Consider the following 12,297-nt stretch of genomic DNA (forward strand, 5'->3'; position numbering starts at 1 on the left):
TGCAGTGTGACAGGGGCGTTTCAACGCTGTGTATTTCCTGAGGAAGGTCGTGAAATTTTGCGTGAGATCCACGAAGGAGATTGTGGACTCCACGCCGGTTCAAAATCTTTGGTGGCCAAGGCGTTTCGTCACGGTTTCTATTGGTTGACAGCTCATGCTGATGCCGAGGACTTGGTTAAAAGATGTGATGGCTGTCAGAAATTCTCACGGCGTGCTCATGTACCAGCTCAAGAATTGAGAATGATTCCAATCACCTGGCCGTTTGCAACTTGGGGGCTGGATATGGTTGGGCCCTTCAAGAGGTCCAAGGACAAGAAGACCCACCTTTTGGTGGCGGTTGATAAGTTCACGAAGTGGGTGGAGGCAGAGCCAGTTAGTAAGTGTGACGCAGCCACGGCAGTTCAATTCATCAAAAAGGTGATCTTCCGGTTTGGCTTTCCACACAACATTATAACAGACAATGGTACCAATCTGTCAAAGGGTGCCATGAAGGAGTTCTGTCAACGTGAGCACATCCGGCTTGACGTGTCATAAGTGGCTCACCCCTAGTCCAATGGTCAGCGGAGAGGGCCAATCAAGAGATCTTGAGAGGCATCAAACCCCGGCTTATGGTTCCTTTGCAATGGACGCCGGGTTGTTGGGTTGAGGAGTTACCTTCAGTGTTATGGAGCATCAATATCACACCCAACAGATCGACAGGCTACATGCCGTTCTTCATGGTTTATGGAGCGGCAACGGTTCTTCCTAGTGACATCCGTCATAACTCGCCTCGTGTAGCGGCATATGTTGAAGCGGATAACGAGAAGGCATGGCAAGAAGCTCTTGACCTGTTAGATGAGGAGCGTGACATGGTGGCAGCCCATTCGGCGATTTATCAGCAAGATCTGCGTCGTTATCATAGCCGCCGGGTTAGAACCTGAACCTTTCAAGAAGGAGATTTGGTGCTTCGACTCATCCAGGATCAGACGGATATGCACAAGCTATCCCCCCTTGGGAAGGACCTTTTGTGGTCAGCAAGGATCTGCACAATGGGTCGTACTACCTAATCGATGTTCGAGAGCGCAAAGACTCACGTAAATCGGAGGAGGAGACCAACCGGCCGTGGAATATTGCTCATCTTCGGCCCTACTATACTTGAGCTACTGGCTCTGCTTATGTACATATTATGACATTGTATATATTATGATCAATATAATAAACCGGAACCTCAGCTAAAGCGGGGTATCTATTGTTTTCTTACATCACGTGTGGTTACATGGAGCTTACAAAGCGGCGTCCGGTTTACCCCTTGATTTAGCTTCTTAAAGCTTGATATTAGATCACTTGGGGGCTTGGTCATATCCGAACCATAGCTACGCCTCTTCATCGGCGCAATGCCACAGCATCACTTGGGAGCTTGGTCGAACCCGAACCATAGCTACGCCTCTTGATCGGCGCAATGCCATAGCATCACTTGGGAGCTTGGTCGAACCTGAACCATAGCTACGTCTCTTGATCGGCGCAATGCCACAGCATCATTTGGGAGCTTGGTCGAACCCGAACCATAGCTACGCCTCTTGATCGGTGTAATGCCACAACATCACTTGGGGGCTGGGTCGAACCCGAACCATAGCAACACCTCTTGATCGGCGTAATGCCACAGCATCACTTGGGGGCTTGCTCGAACACGAACCATAGCAACACCTCTTGATCGGCGTAATGCCACAGCATCACTTGGGGGCTTGGTCGAACCCGAACCATAGAAACACCTCTTGATCAAATTTGGGGCCTGGCAGCCCGTCAAAAGCCTAGACTAAAACGGTTTTATTTGCCTTTTGCTAAGTTTCTTTTTCTTTTGCTAAGATTTGTGATGTTTTCAAATCAGTGTTTATCAACCCGGTTAGGCTGTCAACTACAAGTTGTCAGTACATGACCAAGTTATAATCCGGAGACTATCAGCCCGGTCTGGTTTTGACTCATAGTCACTAGTATGGAATAAACCGGTGTTTATCACAATCCAGAACGGTTTTGTTGTAAACCGGCATTATATAACAAGAGATACTTTTACTCCGGATTAAGGTTATTACCCTCATTACAAGGTTGGTCAGCCAACACTATGCCTAAAGGTCGCAGGTATCATATATTTCCATATTTGGTTATCTTTTACAACCTTGGTTATAAACCTTGGTCATATATATAGTTGGGTATCATGACCCGCTCGGTGGTAAACCGCCAGGGTGCTTTAAGCTTATTATCTGCAGGAACAACTGGAATAAATAGCTATGGATTATGAACATCATATCTCAAGCATGGTGGATTAACACGCATCAGTTGCAGATAAATATGCACGAAGGCATAACAGACCAAGTGTTTAACTAGCCTATTACAAGGCGTTTCAGTGCCCAAAGGAATAATTGTTTCTCAATAAACATTGCAGTATGGAAGATTAAACCGGCCCCCGGGTTATGATCGCTGAGCAGCTTGACCTGACGGCTGCGGATCATCTTGCACCGGTTCATCTTCTTCGTCTCTACCCAGCGGCTGGAAGTCAACAGTTGTCCAGTCGATCCCGGTTAAAGCTTGGAAAACAGCTTCGTCGCTTATAAGGGTGGACGGTTCAATGTCAGGGGCATAAGTGTGCTTACGGATTGGAGGGATCAGGTTTTGTGCCTCAGGAGTTGGTGCAGCAACCCGCTTGTATTGGTATCATAGCTCGCCTGGTAAAATGAAAGATCAGCCTCCTCAGCAAGTTGACAAGCCAGTGGACGTACTTCCCGGTTTATGGCGCGGAGATCTTCAGTGCCAAACTCTGATCCGTCTTGTTTTAAGCTTGGGTAGCCTTTAGCCACGTCCGTCGGATCAAGATCAGGCACCCATGCTTTTGCCCGGGTTAGTGCGGTCAGAGCGCCAGCCCTTGCAGCAGACCGCTTCAGCTCTTCTATCCGGGCAGGCAGCATAGATAGCCTGTCTAAGGTATCCTTGATCAACGTCGGGGGTGGCTTATTGTGAGAAGCGGTGCAGATAATCCATTTTGCGCCGGTATACAGTTGCTCTATCAGCGTGTAAGCAGCTTTCAATTTCTTCTGCACATCAGAGCCCAGATGGCTAATGTGAGTTCCTGTATCATTACAAACATCGGTAAACTGGCAACGCATGGGAGGATATGTTGAAAGCATAAAGGAAGGATGCTTACCAAACACAGCAGCGGTCATAGCATGCACTTGCCGCTTTACACCAGTCAGCTCGTCAACCACCGGTTTAAGAGTGGCTTCTGCGTTTTCAGCCCTTTTTATCAAAGCGGCTTTTTCAGTCTCCCAATCCGCCCGCTCTTTGTTGAAGCCCTCTTTCAGTTTCTCCATAGCGCCTAGAGCGCGGTTCAACTCTTCCTTCGCTTTGGAGGCTTCAGCTTGCTGGGTTTTGATGTTCTCTTGCAGATCAGTGGTTTGGCATTCCTTCTTGCTCAGCTCCGCCTGTAAAGGGACAGATGTATCATGAGTTGACATTACATATTTGAAGTACCAAGCCCATAACAAGTTATACCCTTGATACTTGGGGGCAAATGCATGTTTGCTCTTGATCAGAAATTTCTACAAGTCCCAAGCACAATACAAGTATTAATCTTGGCACTTGGGGGCTAATGTGTATTTTCTCAAAAAGCTGTTGGTATGGGAGTCCTTCTACAGCCCCGGTTCATCTTTATAAATTTAAACCGGCCCTTGGGGGCTATACCGGTGAAAGAGCAGTATGGCAAATTTTAAAGAAACCGGTTCATCTTAACGAGGTAATCCGGTCCCTGGAGGCTAAATATGCAAAGATAAGTTATGACAAAAGTCCCGGTTTAGATCGGTATCATAAACCATCACTTGGGGGCTACTAGGAATTGATAAACTACAATTGGACAAAAGAGAAAAATGGTAGTTACCTCATCCTTGGACAAAAGAGAAAAACGGCTGGTATACAGACGGTTCAAGAAGCCAGAGTGAATGTCTTGAGCATTGAGATGGGCGTAGCTTGATAAATCGGCATTCCATTTGCCTTTGGCGATAGCAGAGAGATCATCCATGGCAGTATGCTTTGACAAAGCTACAAGATTTCCAGGAGTGGTGTGGCCAGTGCCAGTAATCATAATATCATCATCTTCTTCATCAGCAGCCCTCACCGGAGTTGGCGGTTTATCAGTGTCCTTAACTGGACTGACCGGTTTGTCATCAGTTCGGACAGGGCTGGCTGGCCGGTCTGCATGGCTGGTAGTGTCAACTTGCACTTGTTCAGCAAGGAAGTCATGGTCTTGAGGCGGCGGATCGTGAAGCATGGCGTCAACATCGGTTTCTTCCGCCTCTAGAGTTGTTTCCGGTTCAGCAGCTACATTATCATCAACCGGTTTGTTTAACCGAGCTTTCTTGCTAGGTCTTGGCTTGGCGCTGAGAAAAGATAGACATAAGGATCAGTACAGTATGTAAAACACATCAAGAGTAAAGACATGTGCATAGCTCACCCAGGAACTGTTTTGAGGGGTAGAAGCTGTGTGGCCGATGACTCGCCAGAGGATGAGTGAGAAGTAGCCTAATAATTTGAATCAGACGGGTTAAGAGGCTGGCAAAAACAACTTGCTTTTGGGCATGAAGTATCAATGGGATAAGAGACCTCTGATCGGCGTTTCCGAACCGGACTGTTCGGTAAACCGGCGGAGGTAACTACCTGGCCGCTGTGCCGGGTTGTACGGCGAGCTTCGTGCTGCTGCGTCTTCAAAAGAAAGTTTGGGTCCAAGTAAGCAAGAGGGTGAGAAAATTTTACTTTCCGGTTTGCTTGACGGATTTTTGGTGTTGGCAGAGGATCTGAATCGAAGGAAAGAATGGTTACCTCTACGTCCTCAGCGTGACTACCTTCAGCGTCGTCCTGATAATAATCATTGTCAATGAGATGTACGAAAAATGAACCAAGAGAGTCAAGTTCTACCTCTGGTTTCGGATTACGCACATCGTCATCAGCAGGTAGATCGGAGGATGCGCTGGTCCTTCTTTTGGCAGGTTTCTTAACAACCTTGGTCTTTGGACGAACTGGCTTGACTGGTTTGTCTTGCGGCTTCGCCGGTTTGTCTTGTGATGGTTTCTTGTTCCAGAACGGATCATCACCCTGTCAGAAAATAATCACACTTTCAGAGAATATTTGGACAGAAGCAAATTCAGATACAAAGGATTATATGATTCTTACAGCTGGTGGTTTGTTGAAGGTGCAGAAAGGGAGTAGTCCAGTTTGGGCACAGACGGCCTCCGGTTCGTTCAGTATTTTCTTTACAGCCTCAGTGACTTCTTCGTCTGTAAGCAGAATGTCAATGTGCCGCTGAGCATCCTTCAAACTCCCCGTGTACTCACACATCAAACCGGGGCGCCGGCTTAAGGGCAGAATGCTCCAGATTATCCAGCAACGAGCAAGATCAACTCCTGTCAAACTGTTCTCCATGAAGGCTCTAAGCTTTGATAGTTGGGGAGCATAGTTGGCCCGTTCTCTTGCTGTCAACCTCTGAGGAAACGGGTGTGTGTTGCTCAGGCGTTCAGGGCGGTAACCCGGCAGGGGGTTTTGTCAGATGGAGAGGTATCCATGCAGTAAAACCAAGTTTGGTTCCACTCTTTGGGGTGACTATGGAGTTTAGGATGGGGGAAGGTGACTTCTTTCCTCTTCTGAACCGCCATTCCGCCCAGTTCCGTATTGGGTCCATCTAAGAACTCGTGCGACGGTTTAAGTGAAAGAAATCCCTAAACAGTTCGACTGTAGGTTCCTCTTGCAGATAAACTTCACAAAATACTTGGAAGTGGCAGATGTTGGTAACAGAGTTGGCACCGATGTCTTGAGGGCGCAGCTGAAAATTGGCTAGCACATCTCGGATTTTTTTTTAACCGGGAGGGCTAAATCCTCGTCCGAGATGATCAGCAAACACGACCACCTCTCCATCCTTGGGTGTAGGAGGATTTTCCGGGCCAGGGACCCTCCAGTGGATGACATCTTTCTTGGCTAAAGTGCCCGTTTTAACAAGGTTGTTTAACTGCTCCTCGGTTACTCGAGAGGGAGCCCAATTGCACTCATAGACTTGTTTAGCCATGACAAGGAAAATCTGAAAAATGATTATTACCGGTTTAAGATTTACAGTGGACAACTATACAGCGGTATGAGGATGCAAGCATATTGGTAAACCGGATTTGGTTATTCGTAAACCGGAGTCTGACAATGGAACAGTATAATGCGTTCACGGTTCAACAAGGGACTAATGGTATCTACCGGGTCATCATTTTTTCTGTGAAGTTAAACCGGCCAATCTGGTATTCAAAGTGTGTAAGTGAAGGAAGAAACAAGTTTCACATCTTGCTATGGTAATTTTAGATCTACCGTGCGTAGGAAAACAAAATATATTCTGACCTAAATTCCAGCGTACTAAAAGTTCACCAAGTTAAGATGAGTTGGATATCAAATAGGTGCTGAAACTACTACCACGCGAGATCTATGTGGCTTAAACTACTACCGCGCGAGATCTATGTGGTTTTTGGATCTAATCCATGGATATAAATAAGGAAAAAGAAGGGCGGCGACGAACACTGATGAACGACAGAAACCCTAAGTGCAGATCTATGGTAAGAGAAAGGGGAGACTTACGGATGCTGTTGAGCAGTGGCGGCGCGCGGAGGAGCTCTGGTACGTTCAGGTCGATGCAGCGGCCAAGGTTGGTGCAGCAGTCGAAGGTTGACGGCGGCAGCCGAGGTCGAAGGGCCGGGCGTCGCGAGGATGACGATGAAGCGAAGAGGCACGAGGGGGAAAATGGAAAGACCCCTTGGCCCTATTTATAAGGGAGATAAACGACAGATGCGAAAATCGAGGAGCCGGATTTTTGGATATGAGGTGATGCTGTCGCCTCGATTGTCGGAGGCTCGTTAATGACAGATGACGTCACGGCGGTTTACCATGATCCTAGAAAATGATGTCATGGCGGTTTACAAGATTGTGTGAAGATGTTGAAAAAGAAATTTTCTTAAGTATTGAGGATTGACATGAACCAGTTCAAATCAATCTAGGGCCTAATGTTGGGGATATTACCACTGGGCGTAAACCGGCCAGGAGAGGCCGGGTTAACTTCATAAGTAGTTCATCTGTATCTGAAGCCCATGAAGACAGACGGTAACGCTTCATGAAGGCCCAGGGCCCAAAGCCGGTTTAAGGCCTGTAGACACAAACCGGCATTGAGATGTAAACTTGTGTTGTAAGATAGAAGTAGCAGAGACCATGCCGGACACGATTATGAGCCGGCCTCGGAGTCTGTAAACCAACGGGTGTCAACCCATGTATATAAGGGGACGACCCGGCGGCGGTTCAAGGACAACAGACAACAACTCGAGACCCAGGCAAAGCGTATTCCCTCCCTGGTCATCAAAACCCCATCAATTCCATCACAACTAGATGTAGGCTTTTACCTTCATCGTAGGGGGCCGAACTAGTATAAAACTCTCTTGCGTCCCTTGTCCGCTTTAACCCCTTTAAGCTAACCCGTAGCGATGGCTCCACGACTAAGTCCTTTCTCCAGGACATCTACCGTGACAAAACCACGACAGTGTGGTAAAGTTTTTGTCCCATTTGGGGCAGGTTTGGGTATATGCTTCTCACAAACCAGAGCTTCTCACAACAAGCATGATGGTTTCGGTAGGGAACGCCCCAACTTTGGGGACGAAACGATATCCATTGCCTCTTATTGCTCTCAAATTTTTTTCTCGTGTCAACATGAACAACAGGAGTGTTGTGTGAATTTTTGCGATTTTTCGGGGTTCGTTTGAACATTTTTATGCAATAAGTGAGTTTTCAATGTATTTATGTGCATAATTCAAATTTGAACTACATGCACATGCTCCGGTGCATATAAATTGGTTGAAATATCAAATGTTTTGTCCTTGGGTGCATGCTTAGGTCCCATGCAAGAAATGGGAATGAGTTTCAAACACCAGGGCACCGTTGATTGCCGGCAAAACATTGAGATGCCTGGTTTTTAAATTCCAGTAAATCCAAAACTCGTCTGAAATTCATGAAACTTGGCATGCTATCATGGAGCGGCATCAACATGCCGTGGTAAAAAATTTGTCCCAGTTGGGGCAAGTTGGGGTATATGCTTCTCACAAACCAAAGCTTCTCACAACAAGCATGATGGTTTTCGGTAGGGAACGTCCCACCTTTGGGTACGAAACGATATCCATTGCCTCTTATTGCTTTCAATTTTTTTTCTCGTGTCAACATAGAACAACAGGAGTGTTGTCTGAATTTTTGTGATTTTTGGGGTTCCTTTGGACATTTTTATGCATTAAGTGAGTTTTCAATGCATTTATGTGCATAACTCAAATTTGAACTACATGCACATGCTCCAGTGCATATAAATTGGTTGAAAAATCAAATCTGTGTCCTTGGGTGCATGCTTAGGTCCCATGCAAGAAATGGGAATGAATTTCAAACACCTGGGCACCGTTGATTGCTGGCAAAACATTGAGATGCCTGGTTTTTAAATTCTAGTAAATCCAAAACTCGTCTGAAATTCATGAAACTAGGATGCTATCCTGGAGCGGCATCAACATGCCGTTGTAAAATTTTTGTCCCATTTGGGACAGGTTTCGGTATATGCTTCTCACAACAAGCATGATGGTTTTCGGTAGGGAACGCCCCACCTTTGGGGACGAAACGATATTCATTGCCTCTTATTGCTTTCCAATTTTCTTCTCGTGTCAACATAGAAAAACAGGAGTGTTGTGTGAATTTTTGTGATTTTTTGGGGTTCGTTTGGACATTTTTATGCATTAAGTGAGTTTTCAATGCATTTATGTGCATAATTCAAATTTAAATTACATGCACATGCTCCAGTGCATATAAATTGGTTGAAAATCAAATCTGTGTCCGTTGGTGCATGCTTAGGTCCCATGCAAGAAATGGGAATGAATTTCAAACACCAGGGCACCATTGATTGCCGGCAAAACATTGAGATGCCTGGTTTTTAAATTCTAGTAAATCCAAAACTCGTCTGAAATTCATGAAACTTGGCATGCTATCATGGAGCAGCATCAACATGCCGTGGTAAAAATTTTGTCCCATTTGGGACAGGTTTGGGTATATGCTTCTCACAAACCGGAGCTTCTCTCAACAAGCATGATGGTTTTCGGTAGGGAACGCCCCACCTTTGGGGACGAAACGATATCCATTGCCTCTTATTGCTTTCAATTTTTTTCTCGTGTCAACATAGAACATCATGAGTGTTGTGTGAATTTTTGTGATTTTTCGGGGTTCGTTTGGACATTTTTATGCATTAAGTTAGTTTTCAATGCATTTATGTGCATAATTCAAATTTGAACTACATGAGCATGCTCCAGTGCATATAAATTGGTTGAAAAATCGAATATGTGTCCTTAGGTGCATGCTTAGGTCCCGTGCAAGAAATGGGAATGAATTTGAAACACCAGGGCACCGTTGATTGCCGGCAAAACATTGAGATGCCTGGTTTTTAAATTCTAGTAAATCCAAAACTCGTCTGAAATTCATGAAACTTTGCATGCTATCATGGAGCGGCATCAACATGCCGTGGTAAATTTTTTGTCCCATTTGGGGCAGGTTTGGGTATATGCTTCTCACAACCCGGAGCTTCTCACAACAAGCATGATGGTTTTCGGTAGGGAACGCCCCACCTTTGGGGATGAAACGATATCCATTGCCTCTTATTGCTTTCAATTTTTTTTCTCGTGTCAACATAGAACAACAGGAGTGTTGTGTGAATTTTTGTGATTTTTCGGGGTTCGTTTGGACATTTTTATGCATTATGTGAGTTTTCAATGCATTTATGTGCGTAATTCAAATTTGAATTACATGCGCATGCTCCAGTGCATATAAATTGGTTGAAAAATCAAATATGTGTCCTTGGGTGCATGCTTAGGTCCCATGCAAGAAATGGGAATGAATTTCAAACACCTGGGCACCGTTGATTGCCGGCAAAATGTTGAGGTACTTTGTTTTTAAATTCTAGTAAATCTAAAACTCGTCTGAAATTCATGAAACTTGGCATGCTATCATGGAAGGGCACCCGACATGCTGTGGTATTTTTCGTGTCCATTTTGAGAGAAGGCGCACTCGAATAATGACATCCAACAAAGGCATTTTGAAAAAAATATCTGCCACTTTAATATCTCAAACGTTTGTATAATTCAAACCGTGTGTGTTCGGTTAACCATTCACGTGACGCCACATGTCTTGGTTTTAATGGCTATAGGAGGTGTCGTGTGGACAGCTGCTTGACTAAACGGGAGGCGTGCAAGCGCAGTCCGGTGCGCAGGCTCACCGACAAGCATACAAGCTGTTCAACGCATGATCTGTGCATCTCTTCAATGCAGACGGTTCAGATTACGGTATGCAAATTAAAGCCAGACTTCGGTGCTAAGCCAAGAGACACTGCGATTTGTCAAAATATGCAGCTAAAAATCAATATCACTATCTATTTTTTGCAACTAAAATTCAGTAATTAAGCATAGATTTCATTCATACTAGAGATTAAGCAGTCATTCTCACCGGGAAGTGAGACAACCTTGGACCACCGCCCGCCTCGCTCCCACTGGTCTATATTAATGGCGCCGCCGAGCGGCCGCACCCCCCCCCATCCTCGCCACACACACAATTCCTCTCTCTCCGCCCGCATCCTCGACGCCGCTCTGAGTCCTCAAAGCCGTTAGTGTACGATGATGCCGCCGAAGCGCCCCATCGGAGGGAGTGGCGACGCCGGGGCTGCTGAAGCACTAGAGCACGACGTGAATATGGAGACAGAGGTTTCCGTCCCTGTCGACGAGGTGGAGAACGAGGCTGCCAACAAGCAGAGGCGGGTCGAGAAAGAACCGCAAGCGACTCCAGCAGGCCTAGACTTCATCAACAATCTCCCCGATGATATGTTGATAGTCATCATATCCCTCCTCCCAATCCAAAATCAAGCGAGGACAGCCGCCGTTTCCCGGCGGTGTCGCACCCTATGGCTCCGCACCCTTGTCGACCTTCTCCACGCCCACAAGCTCTGCCATGGCTATTGCCAAAGCTTGGATGCGTTCTCCCAGGTCCTCGGCAGTCACCATGGCCCAATCAAGGGCCTTATCGCGGGCAAGTTCCGTTCCAATGGCAAGGAGCGAGCCAAGCTTGACGAGTGGTTCCGATCCCGCGCCATAGATCAGCTCAAGAAGCTAAGTTATAATGATGGGTATATGGGCTTGCTGCCAACGTCCGCGCTCCGCTTCGCGCCCACGCTGCGCCTCGCCAAGTTCATGAACGGCCATTCCCCCCTTAATGATGTGCCCGCTCTTTTTCTACCATGACTGAAGCACCTCGAGCTCGGCACCGTCCGCATCCCAAAGGATGACATGGAGTGCCTGCTCCGCGGCTGTACTGCACTCGAGTTCCTTCGTCTTCAGGATATGAATTGGTCGAGTACCTTGCACATCACCTCCAGGACTCTCTGGACTATTTATGTATGTTGTTGGTGCTGCAACGAGAGATCACAAAAGGTGGACCACAATATGGTCATCCAGGACACACTTTCACTTGACAGATTACTTGTAGTTGATCAACAAGGTCCAACAAGAATCAATGTTATTTCTGCGCCGAAATTGAAAGTGGTGGGCTACTCGTCTGTTAAATACTACAACTTTCAGGTACAACAGTCGCCTTATATACCTCTCATTCTTGATATCAACGTTCTTTCTAGTTTTGAAGATGTATGTTCGTCTGTCATCCAGTGAAGCTTCACCCAGACTCTGGGCATAGTGAAGGTCTTGGCACTAGAATCTATCATCCCCAACCTGGACCAAGTTTTCAGTTGCCTGAGATGCTTTCCGTGCCTGAAGAAGTTGTATATCGAGGTGATGTTCCTTTCCTGTTAAATTTTAACCATGAGGGAGTTCAATTTTTTGCACCTTTTCCCAAGTTTACAATGACTATGTACTACAAGTTCTGAAGGAATTTTGGAGGATTTTAGGACATACACCCCCACCCCATATTGGTTACTTCATTCATATGGTTACAATCATCCATAAGCATTTCTCCTTTGGATTCATCTGTACTAGTTTTCTTAGGGAATTTTTCATCCAATCCAACCTCTTGTGAAGAAGGCTACATGTTTGTAGATTGTAATCAAATTAATGCCCATGTTAATCATGCCAGATCAAAGATGGCACGTTGGTGCATTTTACAAATCCTGCAAACCAAATGGGCGTGTAGCAGTGTTCAAAACTGCATGTAGGGACTAACACGTTCTCTTCTTTTGCAGTGCATATT

This window comes from Aegilops tauschii, chromosome 6, assembly GCF_002575655.3.
Source record: "Aegilops tauschii subsp. strangulata cultivar AL8/78 chromosome 6, Aet v6.0, whole genome shotgun sequence".
NCBI lineage: Eukaryota > Viridiplantae > Streptophyta > Magnoliopsida > Poales > Poaceae > Aegilops > Aegilops tauschii.